The sequence below is a fragment of the Heterodontus francisci genome, chromosome 6, assembly GCF_036365525.1.
Source record: "Heterodontus francisci isolate sHetFra1 chromosome 6, sHetFra1.hap1, whole genome shotgun sequence".
In the NCBI taxonomy this organism is placed as follows: Eukaryota; Metazoa; Chordata; class Chondrichthyes; order Heterodontiformes; family Heterodontidae; genus Heterodontus; species Heterodontus francisci.
Window position 1 is genome coordinate 2,214,237 of NC_090376.1, and position 20,424 is coordinate 2,234,660.

A 20,424-nucleotide genomic window follows, 5' to 3' on the forward strand; every position below is an offset into this window, starting at 1 on the left:
TCATGGGACGTGGGTGTCGCTGGCTAGGTCAGCGTTTAGAGCCCATCCCTAATTGCCCACTGAAGGCAACCACATTGCTGTGGGCCTGGAGTCACATGTAGACCAGACCAGGTAAGGACAGCACATTTCCTTCCCTGTAGGACATTAGTGAATCAGATGGGCTTTTGCAACAATCGGCAATGGTTTTATGGTCATCATTAGACTAGCTTTTAATTCCAGATTTATGAATTGATTTAAAATTTCATCATCCGCTGTGGTGGGATTCGACCCCTTATCCCCAGAGCATTAACCAAGGCATCTGGATTACTGGTTCAGTGACATTACCACTACGCCATTCCCCCAGTAAAGTAGCACGAAAAATGACAGCAAAAGCTTCTACAAATATACAAAAATAGAGTAGCTGAAATGTTGGTCCCTTAGAGGATGAGGCTGGGGAATTAATAATGGGAAACAAGGAAATGGCAGAGACTTTGAACAAGTATTTGATATCTGTCCTCACAGTAGGAAAACCAAAAAGCATCCCAAGAATAGCAGAAAATCAAGAGCAAGAGGGAGGAACTTAAAACAATTAGAGAATAAGTACTAGGAAAACTAATGGGACTAAAAGCTGACAAGTCCCCTGGACCTGATGGCCTGCATCCTAGGGGTTTAAAAGAAGTGGCCGCAGAGATAGTGGATGCTTTGGTTGTAATCTTCCAAAATTCCCTCCATTCCAGAAAGGTCCCTGTGGATTGGAAAATAGCAAAGGTAAAACTCTATTCAAGAGAGGGGGCAACAAAGCAGGAAACTATAGGCCAGTTAGCCTAACATCTGTTGGGAAAATGCTAGAATTCATTATTAAGGAAGTAGTGGGGCGGCACAGTGGTTAGCACTGCAGCCTCACAGCTCCAGCGACCAGAGTTCAATTCTGGGTACTGCCTGTGTGGAGTTTGCAAGTTCTCCCTGTGTCTGCGTGGGTTTCCGCCCGGTGCTCCGGTTTCCTCCCACAAGCCAAAAGACTTGCAGGTTGGTAGGTAGATTGGCCATTATAAATTGCCACTAATGTAGGTAGCTGGTAGGGACAAGTGGGGATGTGGTAGGAATATGGGATTAGTGTAGCATTAGTATAAATGGGTGGTTGATGGTCAGCACAGACTCGGTGGGCCGAAGGGCCTGTTTCAGTGCTGTATCTCTAAAAACTAAAAAAACTAGTAACAGGACATTTAGAAAATCGTCATGCAATCAGGCAGAGTCAACATGGTTTTATGAAAGGAAAATCATGTTTGACAAATTTATTAGAGTTTCTTGAGAATGTAATAAGCAGGGTGGATAAAGGGGAACAAGTAGTTGTAGTGTATTTGTATTTCCACAACAGTTTACTGCACAAGATAAGAGCTTATGATGTTGGGGTAATAAATTAGCATGGAGAGGATTGGCCATCTAACAGGAAGCAGAGAGTCGGGATAAATGGGACATTTCCAGGTTTTTGTTTATTCGTTTCAAGGGATGTGACAGTCACTGGCAAGACCAGCATTTATTGCCCATCGAGAAGGTGGTTTTGAGCTGCCTTCTTGAACTGCTGCAGTCCATGTGGGGTAGGTACACCCACAGCGCTGTTAGGAGGGGGGTTCCAGGACTTTGACCCGACAGTGGAGGAACAGCGATATAATTCCAAATCAGGATGGTGTGCGACTTGGAGGGGAACTTGCAGGTGGTGGTGTTGCCATTCATCTACTGCCCTTGTCCTTCTAGGTGGAAGAAGTTGTGGGTTTGGAAGGAGACATTGAAGGAAACTTGGTGCGTTGCTGCAGTGCATCTTGTAGATGGTACACAATGCTGCCACTGTGCATCCGTGATGGAGGGAGTGAATGTTGAAGGTGGTGGATGGGGTGCCAATCAAGCAGGCAGCTTTGTCCTCGATGGCATCGAGCTTCTTGAGTGTTGTTGGAGCCACACTCATCCAGGCAAGTGCAGAGTATTCCATCGCACTCCTGACTTGTGCTTTGTAGATGACAGACAGGCTTTGGGGAGTGAGAAGGCGAGTTGCTCGCCACAGAATTCCAAGCCTCTGACCTGTTCCTGTAGCCCAGTATTTATGCGGCTGCTCCAGTTCAGTTTCAGGTTAGCAAACAGCAACTCGCGGAGTGCCACAGGGATCAGTGCTGGGGCCTCAACTATTTACGATCTATATTAATGCCTTGGATGAAGGGACAGCATGCATCATAGCCAAATTTGCAGACGACAAAGATAGGCAGGAAAGCAGGTTGTGAGGAGGACACAAAGTGTCGGCAAAGAGATATAGATAGGCCAAGTGAGTGGGAAAAAAATTGGCAGATGGAGTGTAATGTGGGAAAATGTGAGGTTGCCCACTTTGGCAGGAATAGAAAATCAAAATATTATTTACATGGAGACAGACTACAGAATGCTGCAGTAGAGAGGGATCTGGGTGTCCTTACACCTGAAACGCAAATAGTTAGCCTGCAGGTACTACACGTAATCAGCAAGGGAAATGGAATGTTGGCATTTATTGCAAGGGGGATAGAACCATAGGAAGGTTACGGCACAAAAGGAGGCCATTCAGCCCATCGTGTCTGCACCAGCTGCAAAAACTAGCCGCCCATTCTAATCCACCTTCCGGCACCTAGTCCATAGCCTTGCAGATTACAGCACTTCAGGTGCAGGTCCAGGTACCTTTTAAATGAGTTGAGGGTTTCTACCTCCACCACTGATCCGGGCAGTGAATTCCAGACACCCACCACCTTCTTGGTGAAAATGATTTTCCTCATGTCCCCTCTAATCCTTCTACCAATCACCTTAAATCTGTGCCCCCTGGTAATTGACCTCTCCGCTAGGGGAAACAGGTCCTTCCTGTCTACTCTATCTAGGCCCTTCATAATTCAGAAAAAGACAGAAGCGCAAGGAGAGCACCAACTGTGTAACAGCCCTGACAACCAATTTTATCTGCAGCGCCTGTGGAAGAGTCTGTCACTCTCGAATTAGCCTTTATAGCCACACCAGGCGCTGCTTCACAAACCACTGACCACCTCTAGGCACTTACCCATTGTTTCTCGGGACAAGGAGGCCAAAGAAGAAAAAAGAAGAATTTGGGAGTATAAAAGTAGGGAAGTCTTGTTACAACTGTGCAAAGTATTAGGGAGACTGCACCTACAGTACTGTGTACACTTTTGGTCTCCTTACTTGAGGGATATACCTGCATTGGAAGCAGTTCAGAGAAGGTTCACTGGGCTTATTCCTGCGATGAAGGGGTTGTCTTATGAGGAAAGAGCAGTTCGGCCTGTACTCATTGGATTTAGAAGAATGAGAGGTGATCTTACTGAAACACAAAACTCTGAATTGACTTCACAGAGTAAATGCTGAGAGGTTCACAGAATTGTTACAGCACAGAAGGCGGCCATTCAACCAGTCAAGTCTGCACCTTTCCTCCAAAAGAGCAATTTACCAAGTGCCACTCTCTGGCCTTCTTCCTGCAGCCCTGCACGTTCTTCCTTTTCAGATAACAATCCTCTTGAATGCCCCAATTGAATCTGCCTCCACCACTCAGGCAATGCATTCCAGATTCTAACCACTCGTTGCGTGAAAATGTCTTTCCGGATGTCGCTGTTGCTTCTTTGTCCCATTACCTTAAATCTGTGCCCTCTTGTTCTCTATCCCTCCACCAATAGGAACAGTTTTTCCTGATCTACTTTGTTCAAACCCCTCAGGATTTTGAATACCTCTATGAAATCTCCACCTCAACCTTCTCTTCAAGAAAAGAGAACAATTACATTTCTCATCCCTGTCTAGTGAGTCTGTTCTGTGCTCTCTCCGATGCTTGTACACCCGTCCTAAGGTGGGGCACCCGGACCCAGCCACAGTACCCCAGTCGAGCACATGCGCGCACACACAATTATCGCTTCCCGCCACCAAGGTTAAACTGACTGGCCTGCAATTGCAAGTCTTACCTTTACACCCTTTTTTGAACAATGGTGTCATGTTTGCAATTCGCCAGTCCTCTGGCACCACCCAAGTATAGGGAAGATTGGAGGATTATGGCCTGTGTCTCCACAATTTTCACCCTAACTTCCCTCAGTATCCTCAGATGCATCTCATCCAGTCCTGGTGACTTATCAACTTGAAGTACAGCCGGCCTAACTTGTACTTCCTCTACCAATTTTTAGCCCAGTTTCTCAACTACCTTCTCTTTCACTATGACGTGGGCAGCATCCTCTTCCTTGGTAAAGATAGATGCAAAGTATTCACTTAGTACCTCAGCCATGCCCTCTGCCTCCATGCATTAATCCTTTTTTAGTCCCTACTCGGCCCCGCTTCTCCTTTTACCACCCTTTTGCTATTTGTATGCCTATAGAAAACTTTCGAATTCCTTTTTATATTACCTGCCAGTCTCTCTTCAAACTCTCACATTGCTTCTCTAATTTGCTTTTACATTTCCCTCTGAACCTTCAATATTCCGTCTGGTTCTCAGTTGTGTTATCCATCATAAGCACACTTTTCCTTCTTCATCTTTATCTCTTTCATCATCCAGGGAGCTCTGGATTTGTTTGACCTACCGTTTCCCTTCCTGAGAATATACCTCGATTGTGTCCAAACTCTCTCTTTAAAGGCAGCCTATTGTTCAGTTACCATTTTGCATGCCAACCTTGGATTCCAATTTATCGGAGTCAGATTCATTCTTACCTCATTGAAGTTGGCTTTCTTCCAGTTCATTATTCTTAGTTTGGATTGATCCTTGTCCTTTCCCACATGCAACTTAAACCTTAATGATACAATTATCACTCTCCCCTAAATGTTCCCCTACTGACACTTGATCCACTTGGCCCACCTCATTCCCAAGAACCAGGTCTAGCCGTGCCTCCTTTCCCGTTGGGCTGGAACCATACTGTAGAAAATTCTCTGGAACACACCCTCAGAACTCTTGCCCCTCTCTGCCCTTTAAGCTACAACGATCTCACTCTATATTCAGATAATTCAAGCCCCCCATTATAACTACCCTATAATTCTTGCACTTCTCTAATTTCCTTGAAAATTTGTTTCTCTACATCTGTCCTGCTAGTTGCTGGCCTATCGACGAAACTTAGCAATGTATTGGCACATTTTTTGTTCCTGAGCTCCAGCCAAATTGATTCTTCTGGGCATCCTCTCTCTCCAGCACTGCAATGTTCTCTTAATCAAAACTGCTACCCCTATCCTAAGCACCTTATATCCAGAAATATTTAATACCCACTCTTGCTCTTTTTGAAGTCATGTCTCCATTTTCACCACAACATCTTACTTCCACGTGGCTATCTATGCATGCAGATCACCAACCTCATTTACCCCTCATGGGGGAATCTAGAATTGGAGACAGTTTCAAAATAAGGGGGCTCCCTTTTATGACGGAGAGGAGGAAGAAGTTCTTCTCTCTTCTCCAAATAGCAGTGGAGGCTGGGTCATTGAATATATTCAAGGCTGAGTTAGACAGACTTTTGATCTACAAGGGAGTCAAGGGTTATGGGGTGGGGTAAATGCCTGCTACCCAACCTGAACCCGATGGGACCCGACGACATGTGTCGAGTTCGGGTCGGGTCAGGTTGCACTTCCGGGTCTGGCATTCGGGCTCGGGTTGGGCTGGACACGCTCTATCACAGAGAAGTGTCTCCATTGTTAAATTAATTTTTGGACTAGAAAGGCGGTTTTGTTACAGTTTTTTGAAGCTTGTGCAGATCAGCAACAAAGTCAAAAACGGAAGGTAAGTTAACTGATGGTCGGGTTAGGCGCGGGAGAAAAAGGACTCGAGCTGGGTCAGTTGCGATTCTGTCAGGCTCGGGTCGGGTTTTGTTTTTTTTGCAGACCCGAGCAGTCCTTTAGGGTGGGGGATGGGGGGGCAGGCAGAAAAGTGGAGTTAAAGCCACAATCAGACCAGCCATGATCTTATTGAATGGCAGAACAGACTCAAGGGGCCGAATGGCCTACCCCTGTTCCTATTTATGTTCTTGTGACATGCAGCATATAATCCAGATCAATGAACGGAACAGCAAGCCCCCAGATGTTAGTAAAGAGGACTTTGCAGAGTCGACAGGGCTGGTTTTGCTGTTGTCATTTCCAGTGCCTAGGTCGATGCTAGGTGGTCCGTCCAGTTTCATTCCTTATTGACTTCATAGTGGTTAGATACAACTGAGTGGCTTGCCAGGTCATTTCAGAGGGCATGTAAGAGTCAACCACATTGCTGTGGGTCTGTAGTCACACGTAGGCCTGGACTAGGTAAGGACAGCACATTTCCTTCCCTAAAGGACATTAGTGAACCAGATGGGTTTTTGCAACAATTGACAATGGTTTCATGGCCATCATTAGACTGGCTTTTAATTCCAGATTTATTAACTGAATTCAAATTCAACATTCTACCATGGGGGGGGGATTCAAACCCATGTCCCCAGAGCAACACCATGGATCTCTGCGTTACTCATCCAGCGACAATACCATTACGCCACTGCCTCCCTATCTATGCATACTCTCAGTTTTCTGACAGCCAATCTTCTATCCATGCTAATATGTTACCCCCTACACAATGAGCTCCTACTTTGCGCAATAACCTTTTATGTGGCACCTTGTCAAATGCCTTCTGGAAATATAAGTACAGTACGTCAATAGGCTCCCCTTTATCCATAGCGCGTTACTCCTTCAAACTACACCAATAAATTGGTTAAATATGATTTCCCTTTCACTAAACCATGCTGACTATTCCAGATTACCTTGAGTTTTTTTTAAGTTCCCAGCTATAGCCTCCTTAATGACCAATTCGAACACCTTCCCCATGACAGACGCCAAGCCAACTGGCCTATAGTTACCCGTTTTCTGCCTCCCCCTCTTCTTGAATAGAGGTGTTATATTTGCGTCTTTCCAGTCTGATGGAACCTTTCCAGAATCTGGTAAATTTTGACAAATTAACACCAATGCATCTACTACCACATTAGCCACCTCCTTTAAGACCCTAGAATGAAGCTCATCAGGACCCGGGGACTTGTCGGCCCACAGCTCCATCAGTTTGGTCAGTACCGCTACCCTGGTGATTGTAATTTCACCAAGTTCCTCTCTTCCTTCCACCTCCTGATTTACAGCTATTACTGGAATGTTTTTTGCATCCTCTATAGTGAAGACAGAAGCAAATTATTTGTTCATTTCATGCGCCATTTCCTTATTATCTATTAACTCCCCTTTCTCACTCTCTAGAGGACCAACACTCACTTTACTTACTCTTTTCCTTTTTAAATACCTGTAGAAATTCTTGCGATCTGTTTTTACATTTCTAGCTAGCTTCTTCTCGTACTCTAATTTCTTTCTCCTGATTAACCTTTTAGTCATTCTGTTTTTTATATTCTGACCAATCATCTGACCTGCTACTCATCTTTGCAATTATATGCCTTTGCCTTAAGTTTGATGCTTTCCTGAACAACTTCAGTTAACCACAGATAGTCATTCCTCCCCTTAGAATTTTTTATAGTAAGAATATACTTATTCTGAAATATCCCCTCAAATGTCTACCACTGCTTCCCTATTGATCTATCTCCAAGCCTAGTAACCCAGTTCACTTCAGCTAGCTCAGCTTTCATGCCCACATAGCTTCCCTTATTTAAGTTTCAAAAACTTCGACCCACTCTTCTCTTTCAAACTGGATATAAAATTCAATCAATCATATTGTGGTCGCTGCTACCTGGAGGTGCCTTTAATCTAAGGTCATTAATTCATCCTGTCACATTAGGAGAGCTAGAAGGGGACATGAAAAAGTCTTGGCGGGTAGGATGAAGGAAAATCCCAAGGCGTTCTACACTTTTGTGAGGAACAAGAGGATGGCCAGAGTGAGAGTAGGGCCGATCAGGGATAGTGGAGGGAACTTGTGCCTGGAGTCGGAGGAGGTAGGGGAGGTCCTTAATGAATACTTTGTTTCAGTATTCACTAGTGAGAGGGACCTTGTCGTTTGTGAGGACAGCGTGAAACAGGCTGATATGCTCGAACAGGTTGATGTTAAGAAGGAGGATGTGCTGGAAATTTTGAAAGACATGAGGATAGACAAGTCCCCGGGGCCAGACGGGATATACCCAAGGATATTACAGGAAGCGAGGGACGAGATTGCCGCGCTTTTGGCGATGATCTTTGCGTTCTCACTGTCCATTGGAGTAGTACCAGATGATTGGAGGGTGGCAAATGTTATTCCCTTGTTCAAGAAAGGGAATAGGGATAACCCTGGAAATTACAGACCAGTCAGTCTTACGTCAGTGGTGGGCAAATTATTGGAGAGGATTCTGAGAGACAGGATTTATGATTATTTGGAAAAGCATAGTTTGGAGGGCAGGTCATGCTTCACAAGTCTTATTGAATTCTTTGAAACACATTGATGAAGGAAGAGCAGTGGATGCGGTGTATATGGATTTTAGCAAGGCGTTTGATAAGGTTTCCCATGGTAGGCTCATTCAGAAAGTAAGGACGCATGGGATACAGGGAAATTTGGCTGTCTGGATACAGAATTGGCTGGCCCATAGAAGACAGAGGGTGGTAGTAGATGGAAAGTATTCAGCCTGGAGCTCAGTGACCACTGGTGTTCCGCAGGGATCTGTTCTGGGACCTCTGCTCTTCGTGATTTTTGTAAATGATTTGGATGAGGAAGTGGAAGGCTGGATTAGTAAGTTTGCCGATGACACAAAGGTTGCTGGAGTTGTGGATAGTGTGGAGGGTTGTTGTAGGTTGCAACGGGACATTGACAGGATGCAGAGCTGGGCTGAGAAGTGGCAGATGGAGTTCAACCTGGAAAAGTGTGAAGTGATTCATTGTGGAAGGTCGAATTTGAATGCAGAATACAGGCTTAAAGACAGGATTCTTGGCAGTGTGGAGGAACAGAGGGATCTTGGGGTCCACGTCCATAGATCCCTCAAAGTTGCCACTCAAGTTGATAGGGTTGTTAAGAAGGAGGCACAGTGGCGCAGTGGTTAGCACCGCAGCCTCACAGCTCCAGTGACCCGGGTTCAATTCTGGGTACTGCCTGTGTGGAGTTTGCAAGTTCTCCCTGTGTCTGCGTGGGTTTTCTCCGGGTGCTCCGGTTTCCTCCCACATGCCAAAGACTTGCAGGTTGATAGGTAAATTGGCCATTATAAATTGCCTCTCGTATAGGTAGGTGGTAGGGATATGGAATTAGTGTAGGATTAGAATAAATGAGTGGTTGATGGTCAGCACAGACTCAGTGGGCCGAAGGGCCTATTTCAGTGCTGTATCTCTAAATTAAAAAAAATAAGGCGTATGGGGTGTTGGCTTTCATTAACAGGGGGATTGAGTTTAAGAGCCGCGAGGTTATGCTGCAGCTCTATAAAGCCCTGGTTAGATCACACTTGGAATATTGTATTCAGTTCTGGTCGCCTCATTATAGGAAGGATGTGGAAGCTTTAGAGAGGGTGCAGAGGAGATTTACCAGGATGCTGCCTGGACTGGAGGGCATGTCTTATGAAGAAAGGTTGAGGGAGCTAGGACTTTTCTCATTGGAGCGAAGGAGGATGAGAGGTGACTTTATAGAGGTGTACAAGATGACGAGAGGCATAGATAGAGTGGATAGCCAGAGGCTTTTTCCCAGGGCGGAAAGGGCCATCACCAGGGGGCATAATTTTAAGGTGATCGGAGGAAGGTTTAGGGGAGATGTCAGAGGTAGGTTCTTTACACAAAGAGTGGTGGGTGCGTGGAATGCACTGCCAGCGGTGGTAGTAGAAGCAAATACATTAGGGACATTTAAGCAACTCTTGGATAGGTACATGGATGATAGTAGAATGAAGGGTATGTAGGTAGTTTGATCCTAGAGTAGGTTAAAGGGTCGTCACAATATCGTGGGCCGAAAGGCCTGTACTGTGCTGTACTGTTCTATGACACAATACCAAGTCTTATATAACCTGCTCTCTGGTTGGTTCCAGAACGTGCTGCTCTAAGAAACGATCTTGAAAGCATTCTATGAACTCCTCATCCAGGCTACTATTGCCAATCTGATTTTTCCAGTTTATATGCAAATTAAAATCACCCATGATTATTGCTGTCCGTTTATCACAAGCACCCAATATTTCTCCTTGTATACTACATTGTTGTTACTGTTGCAGTTCTGTAGACCACTCCCACAAGTGACTTCTTTCCTCTACTATTCCTGATCTCTGTAATGGCTAACAGATCATATTTATTACTTCAATGTGCACTATCAGTTCATCTACTTTGTTATGAATACCATTTGCATTCAGATACAGAGCCTTTAGTTTTGTTTTTTGTTATCTTTGTAACATCTAGTCTCGACTGTTGGCGTTCTTAGGTTTTTTTCTCTGTCCCTTCCTGCCATTCTCGGACCTTCATTTCCCATATTACTATGCTGCTTTCCTGACTTGACTCGATCCCTTGATTTTCTACATCCACCCAAGCTTGATCTCTCACCCCCACTTGTTTAGTTTAAAGCCCTCTCTACTTCCCTCGTCATACGGTTTTCTCGAACACTGGTCACAGCATGATTCGGGTGCAGACCGCCCCAATGGTACAGCCCCTACTTACCCCAGTACTGCTGCCAGTGCCCCAGAAACTGAAACTCACTTATCTCACACTGGTCTTTGAGCTATGTATTCATTTCACTGATCCTGTGTGCCCTCCGCCAATTGGCACATGGCTCAGGTAATAATTTAGAGATTATTACCCTTGAGGTTTTGCTCTTCAACCTGGTGCCGAGCTCCTCATACTGCCGAAGCAGAACCTCTTTCCTACTCCTACTACCTATGTCAACCACGACAACTGGATCCACCCCCTCCCACTCCAAGTTCCTGTCCAGCTCTGAGCAGATGTCCCGAACCCTGGCACTGGGTAGGCAACAGCGCCTTCTGGACTCACGCTCTTGGCTGCACAGAACAGTGTCAATCCTCCTCACTATACTATCCCCTACTACCACATTTTGCTTCCCCAACTTGAATGGCTTCCTGTACGCACAGTGCAATGGCCAGTCTGCTCAACCACCCACCAGACCTCGCTTTCGTCTACACAGGTTGAGAGCACCTCAAACCAGTTTGACAATTGCAAAGTCGGAGGCTCCTCCACTACTGTCTGCTCGGTCCCATTACCTGCCTCACTCACAGTCACATCCTTTTGTCCCTCAATGCTGACCAAAACAGATGACCCTGCTCTAAGAGATGTGACCATCTTCCAGAACAAAGTGTCCAGATATTTCTCCCTCTCCCTTATGTTACGCAGTGTTTACAGTTCAACTTCCTGATCAATAATCCTGATCTGGAATTCCTCGAGCTGCTGGATTGCCTTGACATACAAAAGCTCCCACATACCACAGCTGCAACATAACACCTGTCCTGCCACTGTTACTTATGCTATTAGTTAATTAATTTAGGAATTATTCTATGTATAGTAGAATTTACTGTGCTTATTAAATGCTAGTACCACCCACAACTCAAGTTATACTTTTCTTAATTACACAGATGTGCATTTTAGGTATTTGTTCTAATTATTTTATCTTATTTATTTTATTCTGCCTCAAAAAACTTGGATCAAACTTTATACTTATCCAAAAATAACCCCAATTACTTTCACTTCTCCTGATAATCTCCCTTAGCAATTTTTCTACATTGCAAAAAAGGAGTGGAGGAAGAATCATAGACAAACAGCAAGATCTCACACTCTGAATGAGAAATTGCACTGGCCAAATCATAATGGAAACAACGATGAACAATGACAGACAATACTGCCAGTACAAGGCCAACATCTGTAAAGAGAAGAGACAGGTTCTTGTATTTGGAGTGTGACCCTCCATTGGACTGAAGCTGCACATCTAAATGTCATCACTTCTCTTTGCAGGCACTGGCTAACCTGTGTCATTCCAGCATCCTGTTAATCTGCATTTCCAACATCTGTAGTTTATTCTTTTTATTTAAAGCAAATACCGAAGAGATAGATAGATTACTTGCTGGAACTGCAGCCTGCTACTCTGTGGAGTTTCTTCAGCTAAAAGTGAACCTCGAGAACCTAAGTTGTAGGCTTCTGGGGGACAGTGACTCAAACATTCAAAGTCATTTTGTCATTTGCATTTTTAATGACACTACAAACCTCAATCCAGAATAGGAGTGGACTTCCTTTCGGGATACTATGTATGCAATAGCAAGATATGTTCTTAGTGTAAGGAAAAATAATGCTGACTGGTACAAAGCTCGAAGCTGATTTAGCTTCAGTCGGTGGAGCTAAATCAGCTAAGAGGGAGGCAACAGTGCAGTACTTGGACACCCCTAGCAACACAAATGAGGGAAGAATCCCAAAACATCCAGCAAATGGCATAGACATACAAGAGAATACTGATTTGATCACTACAACGCATCCAGACATGTGCCAAAAATGGTAATGCATCAAATGTTTGCTGGACTTGAGACGACGGGCCCGGTTGTCACCAGATCTGCTCCCTTTGCACTACTACAGAAGAAATGATTACTTCCAAAGAAAGAATTATGGACCATTTGGATCTATGCAATAGACAAAATGCAAAGAAACACTGTGCTTTTTTGACCAACCAACTGGATGCGTCCTCCATCATGGAAGATGTTACAGCAGGGTTAATAAGTCATCTGATGAAGCACCTAGTGCTGATAGATTGCCAGCAAAACTTTATAAGCTGGGAGGCCCTAACCTGCATCATGAACTGCTCTTGCTTATCATCAGCATGTGGGAAAAAGTTCTCCAAGAAATAAGAGACGCCCAAATCATAATTATGTAAAAGAACAAAGTTGACAAGTAAGATTGCAACAACTACTGCGGCACTTCACTGCCGGGTATAGCTGGAATGATCTTTGCCCGGATAGTGCTCAGTCACCTCCAAGAACTTGCCAATAATGTCCAACCAGAAAGCCAATGTGCGTTCAGAGTTTGTCATTCAACCACGGACACGGTCTTTACAGGAAAGTGCAAACAGCAGAAGCCACTAAATATTGCTTTTGTAGACCTGATCAAAGCCGTCGATCTGGTTTGCAGAGATAGCCTGTCCTCCCTTCTTCAAAAGAACACAATTTGGTTGTCTACCAAAGGTATCCCAGATCATGAAAACTTTCCACTGTGAAATGAAAGGAAGAATCATCTACAATGGAATGACACCTGATTCACTTCCAGTACTCAGTGAAGTAAAGCAGGTTTGTGTTCTTACACTAAAGCAGTTTGGCATCATCTTCTCCTGCCTCCTCTTGTGTGCTTTGAGATAAAGATTTTAGAGAAGGAGTATTACCGTGCACAAGAACAAATTGAAGACTGTGCAACCTATCCAGATTGAGAGAAAAGACCAAAGTGAGACATGTTCTGGTACATGAACTCCTGTTTGCTGATGATGCAGCTTTTGTGCCTTCTCAATTGCTGCAGAGACATTTGGGGTCACAATCAGCTTACAAAATACAATGACAATGACTCAAGGCGGTCAGTCGGAGCAGCATTACAACGAAATAACACTGAATTGAACAACGTAGACAAATTTTGCTACCTGGGGTCAACAGTCTCAAGGCAAAGGAAGCTTGAGGAGGAGATATCAGCTCATATTGGCCATGCTGCTGCAGCATTTGGCAAAGTTCAGACAACAGCCTGGAAAAACCCCAAACTCTCAACTGCCACATAACTAAGAATCTATAATGCCTGTATATTAAGTAGGCTACTGTATGCACTTAAATCTAAAATACATATCAGAAGCAGCAGCACAGATTGAATTTATACACATTGCTTGAGAAAGATCCTTGGGATCCATTGGCAGCATAGGGTCCCCAACACAGAAGTATTGCAGCTTTCTAATTCAGAAAGTATCATAGCAATGCACAAGCGACATCAATTACGATGGCTGAGCCATATCATTATGGATGATAGTCGCCTACGAAATGATGCACTGTATGGACAGCTTGATGGTGCCAGTAGACCCGTTGAGCAGCTAAATCCAAGATACAAGGACTCATGCAGGGAAGACATCATTTCATGCCAGACTGACGAACAGCTGGGCACAGTCTGCACGTGACCAAAGCACTTGACGCCAGAAACCCCACACTGGCGCACAGAAATCTGAAGAACTAAGTCTTCAGATTGCCACAGAATGGTGCCATTGCAGGAAGGAGAATGTGGCAGTGGCCTCTGCATCAACAAATGATGAGGTACACTGCCCCCACTGCAAATCAGCAATTGGACTCGAATTGGACTGTATTCCCACCTGAACGTTCAACAGTTGAGCAGTAGGTATGAATCATCGGCAATTATGCAAAGTCAGAGAAAAACTTCCACATTCCAAAGCTTGAAACAGCCATTCGAAGAGTTTTTTTTCTTTAATTCCTCAGAAGCACGTCAGAACATTTTTCCACACTGTTGTCACAACACGGATGTGACACACAAACATTCCTACCCATACAGTTGAGAATATGGAATGCACAACTACAGGGAGTGATTGTGGCGAGTAATAGATACATATAAAGGGATGCACGAGGGAAAGGAATAGAAGAATATGTTACAAGAGTGAGGTGAAGAGTAATGGGAGGAGAGCAGTAGGGCTGAGTGGTTTGTTTCTGTGCAGTATATTACATGTAAAATAAATCTTACCTAAAAAAAAAATCAGACTGTGGATCAGTTTAAAAAATTACAATGAAAACCTCTAAAATCCTGACTTTTTTTTTTAAATTTTATTTATTTAGAGATACAGCACTGAAACAGGCCCTTCGGCCCACCGGGTCTGTGCCGACCAACAACCACCCATTTATACTAATCCTACATTAACCCCATATTCCCTACCACATCCCCACCATTCTCCTACCACCTACCTACACTAGGAGCAATTTACAATGGCCAATTTACCTATCAACCTGTAATTCTTTGGCTGTGGGAGGAAAATGGAGCACCCGGCGAAAACCCACGTGGTCACAGAGAGAACTTGCAAACTCCGCACAGGCAGTACCCAGAATTGAACCCAGGTCGCTGGAGCCTGTGAGGCTGTGGTGCTAACCACTACGCCGCCCCCACCTAAAATCAGGACCAGCAAGGAATGCACTTCACACCCATGATATTGACACAGACAATGCATGTCAAACTCTGTGCTGACATCGTAGACATGCGCAGGAGTCTCTGGGCTCCGGGTTCTGCTTAAAGAAACCATTTTCTGCACTCTATGGAAATAAAATGATGGCAATCTCTCGGTGTCACCCTGCATCCCATCAGACCCTTTGCTGCCAGATAAATTTTTGTGCAAGTTCAATCACACTTGGAGATAAATCACAGGTAGAATTACCTATTAGCTGACATACAGTCTTACTCTGACCCTGACAGTTGTCCCATGCCTCCCCATCCTTCAACTGTAACATAGAACTCTGAGCTGGCTATAAATTAAAACTGCATACCTCCAGGCACAAAGGCCATAAATGTGATGCCCGTGAACTGTGTAAATAGCTGCGGCTGCTCATTTACTTAATGGTTGATTTTTTTTTTTAAGTCCCTAGCTTACTAAATTTTAGCAATGTAACAAATAAAACTTTCTCTTACTTTACCCAAGTCCTTTGCGGGTTCAATTTCCTCCCCCACCCCCTTTGATATTCTCCAGATTTTTGATTGGAAAGAAACTTGAAACTTGGAACCAATAAAAAGATCAAAATATAAAAATGCTGGAAATATTCAGCAGGTCAGGCAACATTTGTGGAGAGAGAACCAGAGTTAACGTTTTAGCTCGATGACCAATTTGGACGTTGCTTAAACATTTGTAACATGTGGCACCCAGATCTTGTGCATCACTGTTCAGCGGTCAGTGATCCATTTATAAAGACAGATGCACAGCACCGTTTCATGCTCAATCTATTGTACAGGTCAAAGAGTTTCAGTTACCCATCCTTTTGAGGCCACACAGTCTAACTTCTATAAATAGACACAGCCTGAGGTCAGAGAGATTAGATCCCTTTCAGACTTCTGCACAGAAAAACAGAATATTTTAAGATCGCATCATATCTGTAACAAACGCGACACTTGGGAGTGTGACGCCTGTGCTCAGTAGAGTGCGTTTTAATGCAAGACTGGCAGATCGCCTGTTCTGTTGCTCACAGGAAATCAGATGATGCCCTGGTTTCATGTGAACAAGAGTGTTGCATCAAATGGCACAGTATTCCAATGGTAGAGCTTTGCCTATTGGGTTCATACAGATAACACTCAAGAAGCTACAGACATCTTGTCTCTGATATTTGGTGTTCCTGGAACATTCTTAGGATTCTTTGCCAGACATGGATCAGTGGGAAGCACTCTTGATTCTAAGTCAGTAGGTCATGGGTTCAAACCACATTCCACAAACTTGAACACATAATCTAGGCCGACACTCCCAGTACAAAACCAAGCCACAGAGGGCAGGGCCGAGCAGGCACCGTTCTGCCACAGGGGACGGTTTTCTGGAAGAGTTAAACCGCGGCCCCGTCGAGCAACAACGCAGAGCAGGACACCCAGCTGGTTTCCTTACGTTACGAAAGGGATTAGTTCAAAAATGGCACCCAAAAGGACATTAAATGCACAATATGAATGAGTGTTCTTTCTCACAACGAACTAGGTACAGAGCATGACAAATCGTAAGTAGCACACAAGAATTAAAACCACAGAGCATGAAATACTAAGGCCATGAAACAACAACAGGCCGTCAGCAACAGCTACAAATAAAAGGACATGAACCAAAACACTTCAAATATTTCAAAAAAATCTTCCTGGCCATCACTTCTATACTTCAGCATGCTCACTACAAGGTATAAGCAAGGGGGGGTGAAAGGTTATTGGGGGTAGGTGGGAACGTGGAGTTGAGGTTACAATCGGATCAGCCATGATCTTATTGAATGGCGGAGCAAGCTCAAGGGGCCTACTCCTGCTAATTCATATGGTCGTATGTATGTTGTAAGCCGATGTATTTATGAGACGTACTGCCAACAATTAGAAAAAAATGTCTATATAAAGCTTCCCAGCTTGCGTGTGAAATTAATGTCAGCCTGAGGCCCCACTGTGTGTGGAGCTGGAAGACATAGGTGAGGTTTTAAATGATCATCTGTGTTCGCTATGGAGAATGACAATGTAGGTGTAGAGATCAGGGAGGGGGATTATGATATACTTGAACATATTAGCATTGAAAGGCAGGAAGTATTCGCTGTTTTAACGGGCTTAAAAGTGAATAAACCCCCAGGCCCAGATGAGTTGTATCCCAGGCTGCTATGTGAGGCAAGGAAGGAGATTGCAGGGGCTCAGACACAAATTTTCAAATCCTTTCTGGCCACAGGAGAGGTACCAGAGGACTGGAGGACAGCGAATGTGGTACCATTATTTAAGAAGGGAGTAGGGATAAACCAGGTAATTACAGGCCAGTCAGTCTAACATCAGTAGTTGGGAAACTACTGGAAAAAATTCTGAGGGACAGGATTAATCTCCAATTGGGGAGGCAGAGATTAATCAAGGATAGTCAGCATGGCTTTGTCAGGGGGACATCATGTCTAATTAACTTGATTAAATTTTTCGAGGCAGTGACAAGATGTGTAGATGAGGGTAAAGCAGTTGATGTGGTCTACATGGACTTCAGTAAGGCTTTTGATAAGGTCCTGCATGGGAGATTGGTTAAGAAGGTAAGAGCCCATGGGATCCAGGGCAATTTGGATCCAAAACTGGCTTAGTGGCAGGAGGCAGAGGGTGATGGTCGAGGGTTGTTTTTGCGAGTGAAGCCGGTGACCAGTTGTGTACCGCAGGGATCGGTGCTGGGACCCTTGCTGTTTGTAGTGTAGATTAATGATTTAGACTTGAATATAGGAGGTATGATCAGTAAGTTCACAAATGACACAAAAATTGGTGGTGTCGTAAATAGTGAGGAGGAAAGCCTTCAATAACAGGACAATATAGATGGGCTGGTAAGATGGGCGGAGCAGTGGCAAATGGAATTTAATCCTGAGAAGTGTGAGGTGATGCATTTTGGGAGGACTAACAAGGCAAGGGAATATACCATGGATGCTAGGACCCTCAGAAGTACAGAGGGTCAGAAGGACCTTGGTGTACTTGTCCATAGATCACTGAAGGCAGAAGCACAGGTAGATAAGGTGGTTAGGAAGGCATATGGGATAGTTGCCTTTATTAGCCGAGGCATAGAATATAAGAGCAGGGAGGTTATGATGGATCTGTATAAAACGCTAGTTAGGCCAGAGCTGGAGTACTGTGTACAGTTCTGGGCACCACACTATAGGAAGGATGTGATTGCACTGGAGAGGGTACAGAAGAGATTCAGCAGGATGTTGTCTGGGCTGGAGCATTTCAGCTACAAAGTGATTCCTGACAACGCAGCCGGCCACTGACGTCATCAGGCTGTGCCAAGGTGTGCACATGCGCAGACGGGCTCCTGCTCTCTGCACGTGTGCTGCATTCCGACTTTCCAGGACTGGTTAGCACATGCCCCGATGACGTCATCGCATGACGTGTACATCTTCGGGCAACGCGCCTGGTCAGCCTCTGCGCATGCGCTTTACACATACAGCAATGCAACACCAACGGGTATTCACCCGTGCGTCAAGCTCCGCTCCCCCCGACACAGCTCTCTCCGGCCGTTCCACTACCCCCCCACCCCCCCTCGCTGTTCTCTCTGGTCGCTCTGCTCTTTCTGGCCGCTTTGCTCCCCCCCCATCCCCTGCCCGCCCCCGTATCGCTCCGTCCCCCGCCCGCTCGCTCGCTCTCTCCCTCCGCCATTGTGTGCTGCTATGTGTTTAGGTTAGGTTGCCTTCATGTGATTATTTAAGCAGCGCCATCTTTAGTCCTGGCAGCTGCCTGAATTCGCAGACGGTGATGTTTCAGTGGCACATGCTGCATTTGTGCATGTGCCACTGCAGTGCCACCCAGTGGTAGCATTGTCAGCAAACGCAGCCTTTCAGCTATGGAGAGAGACTGAAAAGGCTAGGGTTGTTTTCCTTAGAAAAGAGAAGGTGGAGGGGGGGGAACATGATTGAGGTATACAAAATTATGAGGGGCATTGGATAGGTCAGCTAGGAAGAAACGTTTTCCCTTAACGGAGGGGTCAATAACCAGGGGGCATAGATTTAAGGTAAGGGGCAGGAGGTTTGGAGGGGATTCGAGGAAACGATTTTTCACCCAGAGGGTGGTTGGAATCTGGAACACACTGCCTGAAGGGGTGGTAGAGGCAGGAACCCTCACAACATTTAAGAAGTATTTAGATGAGCACTTGAAACGCCATAGCATACAAAGCTACAGGCCAAGTACCTGTGAGAAAATGGGATTAGAATAGTTAGGTGCTTGATGGTCGGCACAGACATGATGGGCTGAAGGGCCTGCTTCTGTGCTGTACAACTCTATGACACTCGTGCCTAGATCTTCATCTTCAAGGCCATGCCCGTGCTTCTGGTGCAACCATTTGCTGAAACCCTGTCCCCAGATATTTTGCGACCCTCAGCAGTGCCACAGTTGGTTAAATTTCACCTCCTGCCCTCCCTCCCCTGCCAAACAATCTGATGAAAAAAATCTTGTATAGCATGGCACAGTGGTGCAGTGCTTAGCACCGCAGCCTCACAGCTCCAGGGACCGGGTTCGATTCTGGGTACTGCCTGTGTGGAGTTTGCAAGTTCTCCCTCTGACCACGTGGGTTTCTGCCGGGTGCTCCGGTTTCCTCCCACAGCCTAAGACTTGCAGGTTGATAGGTAAATTGGCCATTGTAAATTGCCCCTAGTATAGGTAGGTGGTAGAAGAATTGTGGGGATGTGGTAGGGAATATGGGATTAATGTAGGATTAGTATAAAATGGGCGGTTGATGGTCGGCACAGACTCGGTGGGCCGAAGGGCCGGTTTCAGTGCTGTATCTCTAAATAAAAAATAGTGTCTTTCACATCCCAAAGCACTTCAAAGCCAACTAAGTACTTCTGAAGTGTCGTGACTGTTGTGATGTAGGGAAAGCTACCGGGGTCTTGCTCCACATCCTTACCAATGTTGCCCAGGCGAATGCAAACCTGACCTAATGATGATCCAAAGCCACTTTTCTTCCTCAGTTTTCTACTACATCTATTAACATAGTCGACTGAGCAACTACAGTATAAAGCTGAACAGTGGAGATAACCCGAATGAATCAAGGGGGTGAGGGGGAAAATCAGACTGGGCCAAAGATTCTTGGCTCCCTTTCCCCTCCCCTGCACTGAAACTTCCATTAGCTGTAAATCTGAAGTCTTTATGGAAAAAACTGCACATAAATACTGTCTAGAAACATCCAAACTTCCACTTGGCACTTCATTGGAAAAACCCAAAGATCAACTGACTGCCTCACACTCTTGTTAAAATCTTCCTCTTATTCATATCTTTATCCAACGACTTGACTAATCTTTTGGTCACTCCAAATATTCTTCTTTGGCCCATTGATCATTTTTGTCTGATTACACCTCTGTGCAGCGTAGA

The 20,424-nt window shown here is 45.0% G+C and overlaps 1 protein-coding gene across 2 annotated transcripts in view; it reads right to left on the bottom strand.

The window, feature by feature from the left end:
• Nucleotides 1-20,424, bottom strand: part of LOC137371071 (F-box/WD repeat-containing protein 7-like) — a 294,578-nt gene that overhangs the window by 250,372 nt on the left and 23,782 nt on the right. The window lies entirely within an intron of this gene.